The following is a 21933-nucleotide window of genomic DNA, read 5'->3' as shown; positions in this document are numbered from 1 at the left end:
GGGCACTGTGGAATTACAATAGGTACGAAGTGGTGAGAGGGATTTGGAAAGGGGTGATGGTCCCTAGTTTGACTTTCGGCAATGCGGTCCTGTGCATGAGATCAGAGGTTCGAGCAAGGTTGGAAGTTAAGCAGCGAGGGGTAGGTAGACTGGCTCTGGGAGCACATGGAAATACACCAAATCAGGGGGTACAGGGTGACATGGGATGGACGTCATTCGAGAGCAGGGAAGCCAGCAGCAAGATAGAATTTGAGGAGCGATTGAGAGAAATGGCAGAAAAGCGGTGGGCAAGGAGAGTTTTCAGTTATTTGTACATGAGGAATGTTGATACAAAATGGAGGAAGCTGACCAGAAAACTGTCAATCAAATATTTGGACTGCAGGAGGGGTGCAAACCAGGAAACAGCGGTTAAGAAAAAGATTAAGGAAACAGAGAGGGGTCTGTGGAAAACAGGGATGCAGACGAAATCAGCACTGGGAACATACCGAACTTTCAAGCAAGCAATTGCCAAAGAACATATCTACGATAATTCTAGGGGAAGCTCTTTGTTGTTTGAAGCCAGGACGGGAGTATTGCGGACTAAGATGTACCGAGTCAAGTGCCAAGGTATAGACACGTTGTGCTGTGCGTGTGGAGAAGAAGAGGAAACGGCTGAACACCTCATACTTTTCTGTAAAGGGCTTAACCCTACAGTGCAAGGCAACGAGGCTGATTTTTTCAAAGCATTGGGGTTTAGGGACAGTGAAGGCAAAATAGACTTTAAGCGGGTAGAAATAACCAAACAGAGGTTATCTGATTGGTGGATAAAATCAAGGCAGGGGTGAAATTTCACCCACCACAAAGTACAAATATGTTAATAGTCATGGCTAGGTGGCGTATGCCACCGCCCGGTTTAAAGGGTTCAGCCTCATCCATCCATCGGGATCACGTTGATTGCGCTTGATTGGGCGCGTTGCAATGGGAGCGAATGTGACAGCCATAGTTGCATTGTCGGCTGCTTGGCTGGGCCGAACGGCGCTAGCCATCGGTGTTGGAACGCATCGGCTTGCACGCCCGACGGCGTCCCAAGCAGGCCGCGTCGGGCGCGTTGCAATGGGATTGAATGTGACAGCCGTAGTTGAATTGTCGGCCGCTTGGCTGGGCCGAACGGCGCTAGCAATCAGCGATGGAACGCGTCGGCTTGCATGCGCGATGGCGTCCCAAGCGCGTTCCTGACGCATTCACTCAAATTACCAGGTAGTACTGTTGAAACGCTCGTCTAGCTTACGCTGTGACTGTGCTGCGTGTGCCGTGCAGGCCTGGCATTTTCTGTTTGTCCTGCACGGTAGAGGCTGACAAAGGAGCTATACGACATCGTGGACAAGTGGGAAAGCAAGACAGTTTCGGCGTCAAAAACGGAACTGCCGTCACTGGTTGTTGACAACTTTGACGACGAACAGATCTGGCAGCAGTTGGAACTGCGAAACACTCGCCTGCTGAGAGAGTTGATTTCGTCGGTTTCCCGAGTGGCAACGAAGTCTAGCATTAACTTCGGTGTAGACTTGGGAATGCAAGAAAGCCCACAGGGGTCCAAGACGAATGACCCAGATGAACGTGATAAATGCAATCTCTCGGACGCCGCTGCGGAAGAGGAAGGTGAAGAAGATGATGATTTTGACTTGTCGGATGAGTCTGAAGGCGATGAAGAGTCCGACGAGGAAGTTGATCATGATGGAGATGGCAGTGTGCCCAGTCAAGCACGATACACAACCGTCGTCTATTGTAGATGACACGTTCTTCCGACTCGCTGACATGGAAGCATTTGCAGATAGAGAAGAAAAGGCCGATGCCTGCAGAGGCGATTCAGATGAGGACGATGACATTGACTATTTTGGCGAGCTGTCGTCAGACGAAGACGACCCAGACGAAAAGGTTAGTGACTGGCTTTTGCATAAATACTAGCGGGACAACTCAGTGATACAGTTCTCACGCAAACAGGCGTTTGCAATTGGCCACATCGATGTCCAGACTAACTTTTGGAACACTGTCCTAAGATCAATACGATTGAGGCGAATACTACACGCAAATGAAATTTACTAGCTTCACCTTTTATATATAAGTCGTCCTTCTTGTGTGGTCTTGAGTGAACAGAATTGATGCTTACAGTTGTGCAGAACCATGTTGTTGGCTCTTGTTATTGTAGAAAAGCATGTAAAAATTGCAACAGTCATTTTCTGTCCAGGGTGGCCGCAATGCTAAGTACAATGACTTTTTCGATCCACCGGCCTCCGTGCCTGACAGCAAAAGTGCTGCGAAGAATGACAAGGCTACCACTCGGTCAGATAATTTAGTGTTATGCATGCTTTGCAAACAGTAATTAAATTGTGTGTATGTTCCTATACATTTCATTGACCCCCTCTCAAAAAGCAAGCGGCTGTGCAGTGCCCGAGCTTCACTTACCTAGTTCAGGCACTGGGCTGTACGCAGAGAAGCTGGTGCATGTTAAAGGTGGTTTTCTTCTGTAGCATAAAAAAACAGCAAATGATATCGCTGCTTTCGCTAACAGCTGTGCGAGTACATCATTTTCATCTCCTTTCAGTGGTGTCATGTGCCAGCTAGCGGTGCTCTTGAAATTTTAATGGCCTTTGCTACATGATGCTGGTGTATGTGCAAGCCACATGCTTGTGCATTCAAGTTGCTTTTGACTGCGTGAACGCAACAAAAATGCAACGTAAAAATTATATACGAGAAAACTTACGTAATGTTCACTTCTCCCTCAGATGAAAACAAAAAGTGTGTTCATTATAAGGTTGGTAATATCGATGAATTATTATTCGATTAAAAGTAACCCGCAGAACGATTATTCTTCATCGATGTCCACCTTTCATTTAATCGACGTAATCAATTAGACATGTTCGATTGTCATGGAATTTTTGTCACCCCCCTATGTAATATCCTCATTGTGAGGGCCTTTAGGGGTCTCTTGAAATAAAATTGTTTTCGAGAGTTTGACAGGAGTTGCGAGAAAATTTTGAAATTGTACCAGGATGGCGGAGCACAAGCAGTGACTGTGCGGCTATGGTAAATCAACTGTCGACTTTTTTCCGAGTCCCGAGTGATGCCGAGCCAAGTGCTTCCCCTCTCTTCCCCCACACTGCACACGTCGCCACACCAACCAAAGCCAGAGGCTTCAAATGCCCTTGCAATTCAAGACATACTATAGCAAACCAGTCGTTCATAGTCGTGCCACTTCCAGTCCACTAAAGACATGGCACAGCATTCGCGCCGGTTTGGAGCATGTATTTGACATAACGATGGAGTTCATGTTGGTTCCAGCAAATCTACAGCATGCTGGTTGAGTGGCCATTCAAAGGTGTAGGTTTCACCCAAACATCCCAGCCAATTGACATTCCTTCGCTCTGTAGAAAACAGCATGTGGCTTAAAATGCTAAAACAGTTTTTTCTTTTACCCTGTGCATATTGCTATTTCTTGCATATTTTAGTTGGACTTTACCTTTCACTTTTGCCATTTTTCTTGTTTAATGCTGCTCTAAGTGCCATTTTATAACATATGTTGTTTATATTTTCAAAGGCCGCTAGTGCCACCTTTATGTAGTCTTTAACAAATTAAAGATTATTTATCAAACTTTATGTACCTGTATTTCTAACTTGGTCTCACCTCTAAAACATTAAAATAATTTTCTACAAAAGTAGCTAACTGTGTTTCAACCTTCTTAAAGTACCTGGCAAAAATTTAAATGAATCAATTAATCGATGAAAAACCCTGCATTGAAAGCAATTAATCTATTAAAGAATAAAATGATGAATGATTCATCGTTAATTGAATAAGTTAATCGACCATACCAAGTTGATTAAGTAACATTCCTAGTCTCTTAATGCCTTTGACAGGTATTTATGTGCCTTGTAGAATAGGCACTTCAAATCATGTAGTTACACTGCAGTTATAATTTCAGTGCTAAAGTAGTGCCAAGTGAGATGACATGCTTGGTGGGCCAAAGTTCTGTCATTTTAGTTCTCTAGAAAACTTCCACTAGTGGGAAACTGGTTGTGCTAAAACACTTCACTTGTTTTATTTACATTAGTGGTTCAAGTGGTCCACTGCAGCATAACATATTAAACTGTCTATCTAGCACCTGTTCACCATTAACAAGCATTTAGAATACTTATTGAAATAATTGCTAGTAGCTATATACAGTCAAGGGAATAGACAAAAAGTCTGGTTTGAAAAGTAGTGTGCATCTTATTCAACTTGCAGCCTGTGTTTCTTTTGGCGGTGGTTGTATCACTCTGAGCCATTTATATGTGCAGTGATTATGTGCTGGCAAAGCATTTTAGTTCGTGTGCACACACACACACACACACACATATTGGTTGACAGTCTGACTATGTGAATGTGAAAATGTGTAGGACAAATGGACACGAAGACATTTATCGAAAACAGCACAGCAAAAGAAGATGTCCAAAAGTCATCTTTCGAGCAAAACCAAGAATTTGTGAGTCATGTTTCTTCATGCATGCCCCTTGTTTGAGTTATTGCAGCTGACACATTCTTTGACATGCGGATGTTGAAAACTGTTGTTTCTGTAGCTGAGTTTTATTCACTGCCTGTACAACTGATAGCACAATAATAATTAGAAGGATGCAAGTTGACACATACACAGATGAAGGAGACAAAGTGCTTGTCCTGTTTCCTTCATCTGTGTATGTGTTAATTTGCACTCCTTTCCTAACAGCTATGCATCACCAATTAGCCCAACAAGAATTACTTCTATGATAGCACAATGTATGCTCCTTAACTGAAGAACAGGAAGGAACTGTTGTTCCTTGCATCTGTAAAATCGAAGTGCATATAATATGGCCGAAGAAATCTTTTCATAGGCCATCAAATGTTTAACAGTTAAAAAGCAGTTTTTAGTGATAGATTCACGTGTGGTGCACGTCAAGCAAATAATGCTACCTAATGGCACGAACAAGAACAAGGGGAACCAAGGGACCCGATTTTTGGTACACAAAGGAAAGCATAGGGAAAATTATTTGTAGCTTTAATTGAAGTGTAGGAATGATAAGCTAAAGGGAAATGCAAGAGGACGCAAGAACAACTTCCCGCCAGTGAGAGATGAACTCACACTTCTGCATTATGCATTTGTTTCACTACCAATTGTGCTACAGTGGTGGCTGTTCCCATGTCCACATGCTTGGGTATTTATGTATGTGTGCAAGATCTACTCATGGCCATGACGGCAGGTGCGGAACATCCTTTTTAACCAATGTCATCATGTGCTAGTATGTTGACTTTAGGAGCAGGCAGCTGACCAATGAACCCTCGTATAATACCTGAAGGCATGCAACATGCCGGATTCGAGAACCTCACTATGCACTGAACGAGAAGAAGGAGAACCGAGAGGCCGAATTATTGTTAGTCACGGCCAGATGAAGCCAACAGATAATGCAGCCAAGGAAGGCATGGGGGAAATTATTTGTAGTTTTAATTGAAGTGTAAAATGATAAACAAAAGGGAAATGAAAGTTTGGCCACAGATTTTATTTAGACAGACAGTAGGCATTCGTTCCTAGTTATTCTAGCTTTTTTAGCTCATTATGACATTCACCGAGCTTCGCTGCCCTTCAAGATATCTGTCCACCCCTGATGTTCGTTTAGCAATGTTTCACGAACTAGTCCAGCAAGAAATTTCTTTACTTCTGTCCACTGCACTACTGACCAGAAAGCAGGTAAACACAGGATTGTCATCTTCACTTTCTGTTACTTCAACAAAGGTATAATAGCACCGCTAGTCTGTTGTGTCCGTCACTGTTGCTGACCTGTCCGCTTGAATGCTTCTTTATCCTTACAGATAAAGAAAAAGATCTAACAGTTTGAGGAACGAAACCTGGAGCGAGGACCATGGAGACTCCAGGGAGAGGTGGAAGCTACTAATAGACCTGAGAACAGCCTACTGCAGGAGCACATCCAGTTTGACCACGCCACTAGGCAGCGTGACTATGCAGAGGCATTATTAATTTGTCATGCTTCTGTCAATTAATCGAGCGAGTTTGGTTTTATTGGAGACAATGCAAAAGTGCACCTTTCAAGACTATAACCTAAAAAAAGTATCAACATGACATCTCTCTTTGTCATTGTTTTTATGCTAAATCAAAGTCCGGGCACTGTAAACCTTAGATTAAATGCTGCCAAGCAACCCAACGCACCAAATAATTTACTATAACATTTGTTTCTATGAAGAAGTTTTGGCTTTGGTACTCAGGTGATACAGTGGCTTGTCCTGTTCCTGCAATCGTTTCTGCTGTCACATGCAAGCATAGCCAGAAGAAACGTGCACAGCACTTGTGCAAATTTTTTAATCAGCAATGTCATTGTGCCTGGGCTTACTGCTACACATCAGCCAATTTTATTGTGTGCTCTGAGATCATGGCAATGTCTATAATGCCACATGCTTCTAAAGGTGGTTTTTATGAACCTGCATTTAGACTTCACGGGGTCATCCACTCTATATGTTGACCAAAGAAACCATGACTCCACATCTTACTGTCTGGTTCATTTATGATGATATCAGTGGATTAACGGCATTTCCACATCTTTACGTTGTTGTAGGAGTGGGAGAATATACAATTTGAAGCTAAACATTTCGACAGAATTACCTGTCTGGTTGGGAAAATTGATTAAGACTTGGAGATTGACTTCAACCAAATAATTAAATTTACTAGCCCGACGTTTCGGAACCAATTCGGCTCCTTCTTCCTTCAGGGGGTATTCTTCGGAGGTGGCGGTGTGCCGCTTTTAAAAGGTCCGTCGTAACAAAGGAGAGGAAGGGGGAGAGAGCGTAAGGTGCGGAGACACTTGGCAGGGCACCTGGTCGCTGGTCGGCTGGGTTGACCGATGCTTTTTTTTCAAAAAACAACTCGACAACAAAAAAGAAAAAACAAACTACGAGACCTCCAACCGTTGACTCTCCCTCGACCACAGAAACGAGTGTCCATCCCATACGTCAAAGGTACCAGCGAAGCTCTCAGCCGAATATTGAAAAAAGAAGGCCTCAAAGTCGCGCATAAGCCTATGAACACTTTCAATATCCTCATTCCTAAACCAAAAGACCGTCCACCAAAAGAAAAAGCTCAAGGCGTCGTCTATAAAATCAGCTGTGCCGACTGTCCGGCGTCGTACATCACGGAAACCAAAAATCTAAAAGAAAGAATCAGACAACATGAAAACGACGTCAGAACATTCAACCGAATACGCAGCGCCGTCGCCGAACATTCCAAAGACGCCGACCGCAAGATTTCTTTCCAAGAAACCCAAATCCTTCAAACAGAGACAAACTGGCGAAAAAGGCTACTATTGTAGTCTTGGCACATTCAGAACACGGCGGGTAATATAAACTGCGTGAAGGGCATTCTTCCTCCTTTGTATGTTCATGGCCTTGCAGACGCGACGAAGGGAAGAAAGGACCCCCCGCTCTAGGTCAGCAACACCAAAACAACTCGTCCTCCCCCCTGTCCCTCCTCAACGCATTCCCGCGACTAAAGGGCGCCCAGCATCGGTCAACCCAGCCGACCAGCGACGCCGAAGCCCCCCCCCCCACCACCTATTTTGTCTGTCTAGAACAGGTGCCCTGCCAAGTGTCTCCGCACCTTACGCTCTCTCCCCCTTCCTCTCCTTTGTTACGATGGACCTTTTAAAAGCGGCACACCACCACCTCCGAAGAATACCCCCTGAAGAAGGAGCCGAATTGGTTCCGAAACGTCGGGCTAATAAATTTCCTTATTTGGTTGGAGTCAATCTCTAAGTCTTAATCAATTTTCCCAACCAGACAGGTAATTCTGTCGAAATGTTTAGCTTCAAGTCTATACGTGCAGACTTCGGACACGAGGCAGTGCAACTTGCAAAGAACTATATCAAAGCCCTGAAAGGCATCTCCACCTTCAAGACCCACTTAGACTTCACCCGGAAATGCAAAGACCAAAACATCATTCCACGAAGTCTCCAGCTACGCCAACCTATCCACACAGCGGAAGGCCGGGACATCAACAAGGCTCAGCAAAGACTGGTGACAGCGCGGATACACGAGTGTCACACAGTGATTAGGAATAAAGAAGTCGACGCGTTCTTCGCCAGAAGACAGCTCGAACACAAGGTACCCCATCTTTTTTCATCAATTGATTCGTTCGCGAAGACCATTGCGTCCTCAGAGGAAAAGAAACACCGCGAAACGCAGAAGAAAAAACTCTCTTCTTTAATCAAGCAAACCGAAAAACCAGGAGTGTTGGACAGGCACACAGTAACAAATTTATCATCGAGAAAGCTCACAACAGAAGAGACTTCAGTCCTGGCAAAAGGTCATAAATTCAACGTCACCACAGATAACCTCCCCCTGGCCAAGATTGTCGCCGCCCTCGAGAGCGGCATCCAGCAGCTGGACCCTAAAGTGCGGGAACCGCTCAGAATAAAAGCAATAGGCATAATAAGGTGCAATAACAACCGCCGAATACCCGCCGTGGTTGCTCAGTGGCTATGGTGTTGGGCTACTGAGCACGAGGCCGCGGGATCGAATCCCGGCCACGGTGGCCGCATTTCGATGGGGGCGAAACGCGCAAACACCCGTGTACTTAAATTTAGGGGCACGTTAAAGAACCCCAGGTGGTCCGAATCTCCGGAGTCCCCCACTACGGCGTGCCTCATAATCAGATCGTGGTTTTGGCACGTAAAACCCCATAATTTTTTTTAACAACCACCGAAGATGAACTTGTCGTCTGACGAAATAAGAGCGCTGCGATTACTGAAAGATGGGGACATTGTAATTCTACCAGCGGACAAGGGCAACTCAACCGTCGTGTTAAACATGCAGGACTACGAGGAAAAGGCGTCCGCCCTCCTTAACAGCCAAGACTACGAAAAATTAATAAAGGACCCCACCACAAGGACCCAATCAGTACTGAATAAGACGCTGGTCGAAATTTTCCGAAGCCACCCAAGTTCTCAAAATCTTTATCTAAAATTAATGTGCAGGAATGGGTCCGCACCAGCCTTTTATGGCTTGCCAAAGCTCCATAAACCCGGAATCCCCTTACGGCCAATCGTAGACTTTTCATGCTCCCCACTTCGATCACTATCCGCATACTTGCACCAGATTATATCACCACTCACCGGAAGGACAGCATCCCACGTGCGCAACCCCGAAAACTTCATCAAGCTCATATCAAATGTACGCCTCAAAGATGATGAATGCCTGGTCTCTCTTGATGTGATCTCTTTGTTCACCAGAGTACCCATTCAGTTAGCTATATCCGCAACAAGGGATGCCCTGGAACGCGACGACACACTCGACGAGAGAACCCCCTTGAGTATAGACGAGATCTGCCGCCTTCTCGAGCTATGCCTATCAAATACCTACTTCACCTTCCAAGGCAGCTACTACAAGCAGGTGAAAGGAACTCCCATGGGGGCCTCAATTTCCGTCACCATGGCTAACCTAACTATGGAAAATATCAAAGACAGAGCTCTGAGTACTTTTTCCCCGAAGCCAAAAATTTTCCTCAGGTACAAGGATGATTGCTTCTGTATCGTGAAGGAGTCGCAAGTCGAAAACCTGCAGAGCCGTTTAAATTCCATAGACCCGGATATACAGTTCATGTCGGAGCGCGAACAAAACGGATCATTACCATTCCTAGATGTACAAGTTACACGAACCAACGGCAATCTAAAATTCTCAGTCTACCGAAAACCAACCCACACAGGCCGCTACCTACACTTCGCATCCAACCATCCGGCAAACCACAAGGCATCGGTCGTAAATTCTTTATTGAAAAGAGTCGAAATTCATTGCACATTGGAATCAGATCAAAAGAAAGGAAGGAGAACAGTTCTCAACAAACTCAAAAGGAACGGCTATACAACGGAATTCATTCGAAAAACAACCCAACAACAAAAAAGAAAAAACAAACTACGAGACCTCCAACCGTTGACTCCCCCTCGACCACAGAAATGAGTGTCCATCCCATACGTCAAAGGTACCAGCGAAGCTCTCAGCCGAATATTGAAAAAAGAAGGCCTCAAAGTCACGCATAAACCGATGAACACTTTGAATATCCTCATTCCTAAACCAAAAGACCGTCCACCAAAAGAAAAAGCTCAAGGCGTCGTCTATAAAATCAGCTGTGCCGACTGTCCGGCGTCGTACATTGGGGAAACCAAAAATCTAAAAGAAAGAATCAGACAACATGAAAACAACGTCAGAACATTCAACCGAATACGCAGCGCCGCCGCCGAACATTCCGAAGACGCCGACCACAAGATTTCTTTCCAAGAAACCCAAATCCCAAACAGAGACAAACTGGCGAAAAAGGCTACTACTGCAGTCTTGGCCCATTCAGAACACGGCAGGTAATATAAACCGCGTGAAGGGCATTCTTCCTTCTTTGTATGTTCGTGGCCTTGCGTATGCGACGAAGGGAAGAAAGGACCCCCCGCTCTAGGTCACCAACACCAAAACAACTCGTCCCCCCCCCCTGTCCCTCGTCAATGCATTCCCGCGACTAAAGGGCGCCCAGCATCGGTCAAACCAGCCGACCAGCGACGCCGAAGCCCCCCCCCCTATTTTGTGTCTAGAACAGGTGCCCTGCCAAGTGTCTCCGCACCTTACGCTCTCTCCCCCTTCCTCTCCTTTGTTACCGTGGACCTTTTAAAAGCGGCACACCGCCACATCCGAAGAATACCACCTGAAGAAGGAGCCGAATTGGTTCCGAAACGTCGGGCTAGTAAATTTCCTTATTTGGTTGGAGTCAATCTCTAAGTCTTAGAGAATGTACAATGCTAGTTTTGTGATAAAGACATTTTTTAAAGATTATTTGTACTACTAGTGCAGTAGAAGTGTGGCGTCAGCTAGAATCACTGATGTTCAGGGATTATATATGTCACTTTACAGATTAGAATCATTAGATACACAGCTCACCACCTTTCCTTCAGACTGGTCATTTGTGTTGCAGAGACTTTTAGCAACAATCTTGGTTACTGCTATTCCTGTCAGTACAGTGACCTGCATTTTTTCCTTCAAATAATTTTTAAAAAAGATTTTGCACTTACATATTCTTTAAATTTGCTCAAATTTCACAGCAAGATTGCATTTTAAGCTCTGGGTTGTTCAATACATGGCACTGTTACTTGCCTGGTTTGTTGAAGGGATAGTGATGAAGTATATTTATGTCCTGCAGTGGACATAAATATAGGCTGATGATGATGATTATTTGAAAACTTGCTTTTCTTTAATTTTGTGCAAAAGGTTGATTATTAGAAGAAAAAAATGAAGGTCAAAGATATATTTTTGGAACTTCATGCTGATACCTCAGCACCAGCTCGTTGAAGTGACGTAGTAGGTTTCAAAGTATTTTCTCGGATTTGGGCCATTTTCGCACACTAAAAGTTCTCTACTAAACTTGCTAAGTTCAGTCTTAGGCTTTCTTGTAATGCAATGCAGTCCACTGCAGTCCAAACAATATAACTAAACCCGAGCAGACTCTGTCAAAATCCATGCCATAACAGCAAGCTAGTGCAGAACTTCAAGGCAGTGGTGGCGCCACTCATATTTTTACGTCTTTCTTGACGTGCCAAGCCGTCTGTTGTAGTAAGAGTGGCATTTCTCATATGGTATAACTGCAATTTATTAACATAGTTCAACTTATTTTTTTCATTAAAAATTAAGAAAAATGTGAGACTTTGCCTTTGTCTGCACCTATCGTGGGTTCACATCGCAGCCCTCCCATGATTAACATAAACCAGTCACAAAGGCCACACTTTGTCATGCTGCAAATGCCAGAAATGACAAGGTACCATTGTAGCCATCACGTTTAGGACGTCACTCACTTTGACGGTTGCAGTGAAAGGCACATTCAAGTTTTTTTTTAGTTTTTTTAAAGCCAGGCAAATAACAGTGCTCAGGGTTATGTTGAATGATTTAGACCATGTGATGCGATCTTGCTGCAAAAGTTGAGCTAAATCATAGCTTAGGTAAGCAGGAAATCTTTTTTTTTAGAGATTCTTAGAAGGGGAATATACAGGTCACCAAGTTCAGTGCAACCAAAGTGTCATGTCTTGTGGGTAGGTAATGCAGATGAACTGCTGTTGGTGCTTTGTTTGCAGCCGTTGCCATCACCGATGAGACCACAAAGTGCCTAGATGTGATACTTAAGAGGATACGTGACAAAGAATGGGATGATGTTGAGTGAAAGACGAGACCAACGGAAGAACCATTTGAGCTGCGCTGACAGGTCACACTGGACCAGGAGAAAAGCAAGCTCAGCTTAGTGGAGGTCTGCATTTATATAGAGGAAAAAATTGCCTTGAAGTGCATGTTTTTTTTGTTTGTTTTTTCAATTCTTATGTGCCTAGCTTCTAGGAGATCATTATCTGCTTTATAGCCACAAAGTCCAAGCACCATTCTACACAAAGAAAAAGTGGAACAACTAGTTCACCTTTATTTTTGGCTACGGAGAGCAGTACATTCCAACAAAAAACAATGAAATATTTCTGTGTAAAAATAGTCTAATCATTAATTAGTACAGTCAATTTTCGTTAATTCGACCCTGACGGGACGGACAAACTTGATCGAATTATCTGGCGGGTCGAACAAAAAGCAGAAGAAACGTTAACATAAGGCTGATTCATTTGGCAGTTTTTGCCCAATTCTAACACGCCCCACAATCAAATGTGCACGTGTTTCTATGTGTACAAAGTAAAAAACTACCATAGAGATAACGTTAAAGTTCCGAAACAAAGTACACATCTAATGCACAACCGTTTCTTTAGCAAGAAAAATGGGCAAGGTTCTAAAATGTGTTGCACTGTGGCTATCAGTTCTCTAAAGTTAGCTTCGCCGCAATACATCCGCGTTATACGGTAAAGCACATATGCCGCGAAGGCGGTCTCGGTTTCGTATCCGATTGAACTGTGCAGCGATTTTCGGCTCAATTTTCTTGAAAAAAACTAAACAAAATGTACGTGTTAGAATCAGATAAATACTGTAACCAGACATTGTGAGCTGCGGTTATTGCTTGAAAATCTTCTTAGGGCAGGCAGGAAATCCATGTTTTCAATGATAGATGATGTGTTCAATACATTCACTGTTCCCTGAGCTCCACCAAGACAGACGCTATTACTAAAGGGTCACTATCGGGTCACCATAAGGTTCAGGCACATGTGTACTGACTGGTCAAGTTCGGATTATCCGTAGGGTTGTTCATTTTCCCGATTTTTACACCCCGAACCTGTTTCAGGAGAAACCCGACTTCCCCCCTGAATTCCAACACCATATACAAACGTATTCTTTTCTTTTTTTACGCTGCACGGAGTTTGCGGTGAGCACACATTATCTACCCTGCCTCGGGACAACAAAAGTAAATCCTGTTGGCTTAAGTGAATTCCAGTGACCTATAGTTAATTTCACAAGCTGCGTGCAGCACTGTGCACGCTGCACGGCTCTCAAGCAACCGCCCAACGAACGCACCTAACTCTTATTTAGTAACTCACTGTGACATTCTATGGAGGCCGGCTGAAGAAAAGCAACAACAGGCATTCCAATAGGCTAGAAAACCCTGATGTCCCTCCGATTACAGGCTTGAAACAGATCCCTAATTTTAAGGCGCTAGCATGGAGGAGCTCGTAATACCCTACAATAAAAAAAAGGGAGAAAAAAAACAAAGGAAAAAAACAGGAATGCAAAGTGTTACTTAGTACATTTGTAAATTTAACCCGAAGAAACACTAATTTTGGAATAGTTCCACAAAAAACCCGATTTTTCCCCGATTATTAGCTTGAAAAATAGCACCCGATTTTTACCCCCCGAATTCAAAAAAATGTACAATCCTAATTATCCAGTGACGGTCAATTTTCAGATCGAAGTAACGAAATTTCAGGCCCATAGAAATATATGGGTGCTGGCGTGGACATTGTTCAGGATCGAATTAACCAAAAAATAAAATAAACCAGAGTCGAATTAATGGAAGTCTACTGTACAGTGAAACCTCAATAATGTCTGCCTGGCAGGAACGCGACATAACTACACACTAAACAATGGTATGCACTAAACGCCAAGTACACATTTGTGTCTCCTGATGCGTGTTGCTGCTACTGACAAATAAATAAATGTGATGTAACAGGAAATGTTAGCTAAAATACGTACTATGAGTTTTTTTTTTCAAACACGGCTGAAAAAATTCTGGCTCTCTCAATTGCACGGCCATGTGATAGTGCATAGGCGATATACAACACGGTGGCAGACATGGTAGCTGTGCAGATGACTCATTCGGCTTTCTCCGATGCTAAGCAAGTGTTTGTACAGCTATCTGCTACTCAGCAGAACCGGTGCGGCTTCATTGCAACACAGTACCTGATGCTGCAGGGTGCCCATAGTCCTGTGCTATTTGTCCGCAGCATGCCATGTAATAAGCGCATGTCATCACTGTGCCGGGACACTTGCTGGAACGGAATTCTCAGGCGATCAATTTCAAAGGTAGTTTCACTTTCACAAGTTTTTTCCAGCACTCTACTTGACTGCGTTTTCAGCCAACAGCGTTTCAGGTACTGTGGCAAGCTCGCTATCTAAGCACAGTGCCAAGAGTGCTCTCGACTTCTGAAATTTGCTGTGCCAAGTCTCCCAAAATATAGCGAAAGTGAAACTATCTGCAAAAGTGATCACCCAAGGCCTGAGAATACCACCCCTATATCGTACGCATGCGTGTTTGCCAGCAGACCAGCACCCGTATTTCATGTGAGCATCAGTGCAGTGAGGTTTCTTCGTGCCCGCGCCACCCCTGGCCATGCACGAGCGTGGTGCATATCTTGTTGAGCTGATGCGCTGATTGTGGGCTGCTTTCGTTGCTGCAAGTGATGCGCACTAGAAGTGGTCCTGCTCGAAGAGCCTGCAGGGAATGGCGGCTTTGAACGGTGTTACGCACTGTGCCACATGCACTGCCAAGCAGAGCAGATAGTTAACGATGCTTATCACGATACGGTTGGATGCGACAAGCCAAACTGGTGCGCCAGTCAGTGGTTATATTCTTTGCTGAGGCCGCCACCATGCCTCCATGCATTTTCGAAGCTTCTTCGTATAGGCATCTGAACTCGTGCTGAAGCAGAAATCATTGGTTGACCAGTCTCTGTTATTCCCAAAAAGGTGGAAGATCTTTTGCAGCACAGTGTGGCATTGGATTCACCATAAGTTGAGGTGGAGCACTTAACCTTTACACAACAAAAAGTGATCGTGGTACGTACTAACTGGTAGTCATACGACGAGCCACTGGCTTAATTAAGCGATCAGCCAATACATTAGGCTCTATGGAGACTGGGTCGGGGTACGTATTTTAAGCGGGTATGTATTAACAAGGTTTTACTGAAATTAGTTTCCTGAACTACCCACAACTGAAAACTCGCTCCAACATATCAGAAAATCCTACTTCAGGCTTTAAATCAGAGTTTGGACATGTCAGATTGCGCATATCAAAAATTATACTTCAGGCAATGTGGGGTTAATTGTGGTTGCAGGAAATTATCTGGTAAAATTTGTGCATCTACTTATTTCTATTTTTGTACACTGCAACCCTTCTTTAGGACTGTCACTGGGGAAGGTTCGCACATGAGGAAAACAAAGTTTTGGCAAGAAAAAATAAAGTGGAATTCAAAGTGCAAGACAAAGACAGCACATTATAGCATTAAAAATTCTTGTAGTGGTAATGGTCACATATTGCGTGTGTTGTAGTTATGTAGGAGATATGTTACATGGCCAGTTAAATAGCAAATGTAGAAGTTTCGGGGACTCATGTTATCATTGAGAAAGATTATATTTGCTACAATATAAGGCGGTGACAAGTTTGGGCGATATTTAACTTGAGATTAAATGATTAGCAACTTGCATGTGTTTCGTGCCCCCCTTGCTCTGCCTTACTGTCGTGCTGCTTGTGTGCAAAAAAAAGTTGCATGTGTGCTTGGAACTCTTGTAAATTATAATTGCAGTGCCAAAACCTGTTGTGAGATGTCATGCTTTATACCATTAGGTTTATGAGCAACAGTTCCTTGAGAAACAAAAAATTGTGGATGACGATGCACCTCCAAGGAGAATCCTGCCCATGTTGAGATTCGAACAGCCATGCGAGACTTGTTCACAAAATTGGATGCATTGTCCAACTTCCACATGATGCCAAGGCCTGTAAGTTCTAAGTAGTCCGCCTTACAGTGTAGATTTTTTTTTTATTTTTACAAATTTAATGTGCCATGACACTATGTTGAAGAGGAAGTAGTGTGAGCTGTACTACCCCCAAATACTTTGAAAAATTAGTCTTGCTGATTGTACTCCCCCCTTGAATGGGGAGTACATAGAAATGTAAGGGGGGGGGGGGGATACTCGCAAATTCTATAGTGGGTTGCATGTGAAAATGCAATTGTGAAATGCAAATTTCTTGTGCTTAACAGCATGCCAACAGCATTACAGTGTGAATAAGCATTGGATTGGATTCTAATGATAAATAGCCAGTCTGTTGGCTTTTTCTCTTGAATAAAATATATTGCTATACACACATTAAAATGTACAGTGCAGTCCCCTTTTAAAGGAAACATGCAGTTCAAGCTTAATCGTTGATTGCAGCTGAGATCCAAAATGAAGCTTTGCAGTTGGTGTGCATAAGCACAGGTGTCTCCCTGGTGCTTCATTGCAAGACATTCTTTTTCAATAACATTGAAGAAGTGCTGCTGTTATTTTCACTGTGTTACCATTTTAGTGTTCCTGATAGGAGCTTCCTGAGCTCCTGAGCTTACCACTGTCGTTGAAAAGAAAAGTGTACTATCATTGTATTTTACCGGTGCTAACATCTGGGGCAGAAACTTGGAGGTTAACAAAGAACCTCGAGAACAAGTTAAGGACCGCACAAAGAGCGATGGAATGAGAAATGTTAAGCCTAACTTTAAGAGACGGGAAGAAAGCGGTGTGGATCTGAGTGTAAACAGGGATAGCCGATATTCTAGTTGACATCAAGAGGAAAAAATGGAGCTGGGCAGGCCATACAATAGGTAGGATGGATAACCGGTGGACCATTAGAGTTACAGCATGGATACCAAGAGAAGGGAGGCGCAGTCAAGGACGGCAGAAAACAAGGTGGGGTGATGAAGTTAGAAAATTTTCAGGCACAAGTTGGAATCTGCTAGCGCAAGACAGGGGTAATTGGAAATCGCAGGGAGAGGCCTTCGTCTTAGAGTGGACGTAAATATAGGCTGATGATGATGATGGTTTTCATCACGCAAGTGGTGATGTGTATGAATGTGACCCAAGTGAAACATCCTGTTTACTGTCACATCTGAAATTATGTTTTGAGTTAAGCTGTCTTTTACCTTCCGATTTGCTGGCTGTGAATTGTTGCTTTCTGTGAGTCTTTAGCATGCGAATGCGTATAATGAACTAAATAGGCATAGTATATGGGAGGTCAAGCTGCATTTTGCTATAATGTGTCTGGTGTTGGCTCTTCAGCAGTTTTCATGTTTGGATTTCACGTAAGGGAAAGAAAGTTGTTATCCATCTGAGTATAACAGAGCTACAGGGAAATTCCAGATGTGTTTCTCAGATGCCAAGCTTTGCAGTTGAAAAATTTCGTCCTGATCTGGGGTCGCGCTTGGACCAACACCTTTCTTGAGCGGTCACTCCAACAATTTTTTTTTCATGAAACTTCCTCCACCTTGCAGATTTACACAGAACTGAATCACCATATTTGGAGTTGAAATTCAACACAGCCCGTACTATGGGCTGCCATTGTGCCTAATCTATTTTATGCACAACAGAATTTCTAAACAATTATCTTGCTGCCCTCAATCACACAGGTTTTGGTTGAGGTGAAGGTGGTGAGCAACCTTCCATCTTTGAGTGTTGAAGTGACCCCAGTAGGTGTGAGTGCTGCTTCACTCCTGGCACCTACGGAGGTCAAGGTGAGAAACTTGACCAAGTTTGCATTCTCAGGTTCCTGCCTATTGGCCAAGTGATTAAATTTGCAACTGCGCTGGGTGATTAACAGCTCGACCATTTAGCTAGTATACTAGCATTTACTGAGTTCTTAAAATGTAATAATTTAACTTATGCATGCATATTGCCAGGCATCTTGATTTCATAATATCAGTGGTGCTGGTAGTTGAGGTTGATTATTAATGACACTTTTTGTTAGTCCTGTAGTGTTCTCTTTAGCTTTTGCTCATCTTGCATTTTGATGCACCCTTGTTTACTGATCAGTACTTTGTGTACTCCTTTGTTGTTTGCTTATGCGATAAAAATGATTTCAGACCAAGCCAAAGGGAGAGATGGTTGCCAAGGGGGAGAGGACTCACACTCAGAAGCTGAGAGGACGAAGACTCAAGAAGGCTCTTCAGAAACGCCGAACTACCAAGGCAGCTAACAAGGCTGGCAAAGTCACTGAAGACAAGAAGAAAGTGATCAAGGCGACAAACACAGAACTTGCCAAGACTGTCAAAGGCACGAAATCAGCAAAGGGCGCTAAAGCTGCCAAGGTATGTCTACTTGAAGCTGTACTTTCGGTGCACTTGTAGTTACTCCTGGGCGTGATTTCTAAAGCTCAGGCTACTTTTCTTGGCCGCTAAAACAAAATCTGGAAGTGCAGAGATTATGTACTAAGGGTGTGGAATATTGTTGCTGTGCTATGCAGTGTCAGGTTTGTGTTGTTTCTTCCTGATGTGGTTAGACATTGCACTGACTGTTTTCATTGAGTGTTGTCTAATTTTCAGGGAAAAAGTGACAAGTGGGCAGAGGAAAGCCTTTCCGTATCCAAGAAGTTCTTCGAACAGCTTCAGGATCAGGTTACCTCTGCAGTTGCACCAACAAAGAAAAAAACAAGAAAGACGCTGTTGTTGCTGCTAACTTTAAGTTGTAAATATATGTTTATATTCACTGTCATGCCTGTATTCAATTCGCGCAAAGCATTTCATTTTATTTATTTATTTTATTTATTTTACAATACTGCAGGCCCTCCTCGGGCCCATGCAGGAGTGGTTACAAATGAGATATAGTACAAAAAAGAAGACAGGAAAGTGAAACCATTGTATCCAAACAAAGAACATAAGCACACACAAAAGTGATCATACTCAATAAATACGCACACTTTACTTAAAGGAGCGGTTCGTACAAGCAGGAAAAGCAGCGTGTCCTTTGGCTTTGCTTTCTACCGATTCTGTGAACTCGTTTTATTGAGTCAATTTCAATTCCTAGGATCTTCTTAAATATATCGTCTCGCACTTTTGCTTCAAGTGTTTTAACATCTTCATCAGAGCTCTCACTTAGTCCACAAATTACTAGGTTGTTCCTCCTACTTCTATTTTCTAAATCATCAACCTTCGATGCCAGAAATTCGACTTGCGTCATGGTAGATTTACAAGATTCTTTGCAGTGTACCATCTTTTCTGCGCATTCTTTCCATAGTCCTCTTTCATTCTCAATTACTCTCATTCTTTTCTGCAAATCTGCAACTATTGTCTCCACATGCTTGATATTTGAAGACAGTTGTTTCAGTGTTTTGTTCGTTTATTTTTGTTCTCTTAGAATGCGTTTCATTAGTTCCCGCTGCGAACATTCGTCCGAATCAGAGTCAGGGCCTGGATTTTGTTCCACGTCTCCAGATGTTAGTAACATTAAGCGGACAACATAAACACAATCCCGCAAAATAGCAACACAGCATTGTGGACTTGGGAGCACCGTCAATGTTACATTGTTGTCTCTAATTGAAGAGACTAAATGTTTGTCACAAACCTGTGCGATCAAAAAAAATTTGATCAGCGTCCGTGCTTGTTTGGTGCTTCCATATCCACTGAAGGGTATGTCGAAATGGTTGCTGCTTTTATCCCAGTGCCATGAAGTCTCCGTCGATGTCACCGTGCTGGTCAGGTGGTCCCAGTGCAGAGCACGTGGTATAGATTCTTACGACGTGTTTCGTCTGATGAAGCCAGCAGGGCAGACAGCCGGAGGTAGCAGCAGATGGGCCTGATGCAGCGCATGCTCAGACCCTGCGCTGACGAATCCGGTCCTCGGCAGCACGATCTGTGCGATCAGAAAAAATTTCATCAGCATCCGTGCTTGTTCGGTGCTTCCAAGTCCACTGAAGGGTACTGTAAAATTCCGTGCAAGCGCCCCCCCATTAACTTCGGTGCCAATTTCCAATTTCCGCGCCGTTCCGGGAAAGCCCCCCCCCCCCATCCCGCCCTTTCCGCTCCGCACCAACACTGGCCTGCCACATCCAGTCAACAAGAATAATGGCAAATTTGGCAAATCGCACCGGTGCGCATCGGGGTGTCCCGATGAGCCATTTCATCGAATCATGGTCGCACCCGGTGCCCCTAAAGTCCCTAGATATTTTTTCTAGGGACTTTAGGCACCCCAGTGGGCATACGTCCGCATCGGGGCGAACTGCGGCTGGCGGTCTGTAGTTCACAGACCACCGGCCAACGGCGAGATCTGCCTCTCACACGGCACAAAGAATTTCCCTGCAGCACAGCGACGTGAACGCTCGGCGACAGAGGAGTGGTCGCGGCTACGCTTTGGCGTCGCCGGCAGCTTCACCGCTGCTAATCACTCGCCACCAATATCGTCGCTAGGCTTTTTCCAGTTCACTTCGAATCTGTAGCAGACGGCGCTTCAGAACGAACCGCCGACGCTCCCAAGCAGCAATGTTTTGTTACCGTCGTTGCCGCTTTACCCTCTCCTCGCAATAATTTCACACGAAGAAAACTTGCTGATATTTGCGGTGGCACCAGCTGCGATGCGAGCTTGGCCGAGCCGCGGTTCGCAGTCCGCCGTCGGTAGCCATGCACTGCAGCTGAGCTTGACTTGTATCGGAACTCTCATTAGTGCTAAACGTTTCACCGTGGACATGGTTATTAATAAAGTGAACATTACGCGTCACTCTACTCTAGCGGACATAATTTTGCCTGGAAAAGAAGCTGCATAACCAATGTTCGTTTCGCCGGTCGCGGCAACGCGTCACTGCAGCGTCGATGCGCTCTTTCTGTAGTTCTTTCGGTGGTTTTGAGTGATAAACACCACTAACAAATCTTTGGCTTAATAAAGTTTACATTCGATAAAATTTTAATGCCATTCCCACTGCGCTTCTTTTTTTTTGGCAGGAAAATTTTGTCGTTGCTATCTTGAATTTTGGTGCTGTTCCGGGATAGCGCCCTCCCTAACTTTGCCGGTAATTTCGACTTGCTTGAGGGGGGGCGCTTGCTCGGAATTTTACGGTATGTCGAAATGGCTGCTGCTGTTATCCCAGTGCCATGATGTCTACGTCGACGTCACCGTGCTGGTCAGGTGGTCCCAGTGCAGAGCACGTGGTATAGATTCTTGCGACGTGTTTCGTCTGATGAAGCCAGCAGGGCAGACAGCTGGAGGTAGCAGCAGATGGGCCTGATGCACCGTATGCTCAGACCCTGCGCTGACGAATCCGGTCCTCGGCAGCACGATCTGTGCGATCAGAAAAAAATTGATCAGCATCCATGCTTGTTCGGTGCTTCCAAGTCCACTGAAGGGTATGTCGAAATGGCTGCTGCTTTTATCCCAGTGCCATGATGTCTCCGTCGAGGTCACCATGCTAGTCAGGTGGTCCCGTGCAGAGCACGTGGTATAGATTCTTGCGACGTGTTTTGTCTGATGCAGCCAGCAGGGCAGACAGCCGAGATAGCAGCAGATGGGCCTGATGCAGCACATGCTCAGACCCTGTGCTGACGAATCCAGTCCTCGGCAGCACGATCTGTGCGATCAGAAAAAATTTGATCAGCATCCGTGCTTGTTCGGTGCTTCCATATCCACTGAAGGGTATGTCGAAATGGTTGCTGCTTTTATCCCAGTGCCATGATGTCTCTGTCGACGTCACCGTGCTGGTCAGGTGGTCCCAG

General features: G+C 44.4%; 1 pseudogene; it reads left to right on the top strand.

Annotated features, from left to right (window-relative positions):
• LOC119442181 (U3 small nucleolar ribonucleoprotein protein MPP10-like) overlaps window positions 1–20058 on the top strand; it is a 28675-nt pseudogene extending 8617 nt beyond the window's left edge.
• The last annotated feature ends 1875 nt before the right edge of the window (window positions 20059–21933 follow it).

Source organism: Dermacentor silvarum, chromosome 1 (assembly GCF_013339745.2).
Source record: "Dermacentor silvarum isolate Dsil-2018 chromosome 1, BIME_Dsil_1.4, whole genome shotgun sequence".
Taxonomy (NCBI): Eukaryota; Metazoa; Arthropoda; class Arachnida; order Ixodida; family Ixodidae; genus Dermacentor; species Dermacentor silvarum.
Note: the sequence above shows the minus strand (reverse complement) of the source record. Positions and strands in the feature narration are given on the sequence as shown.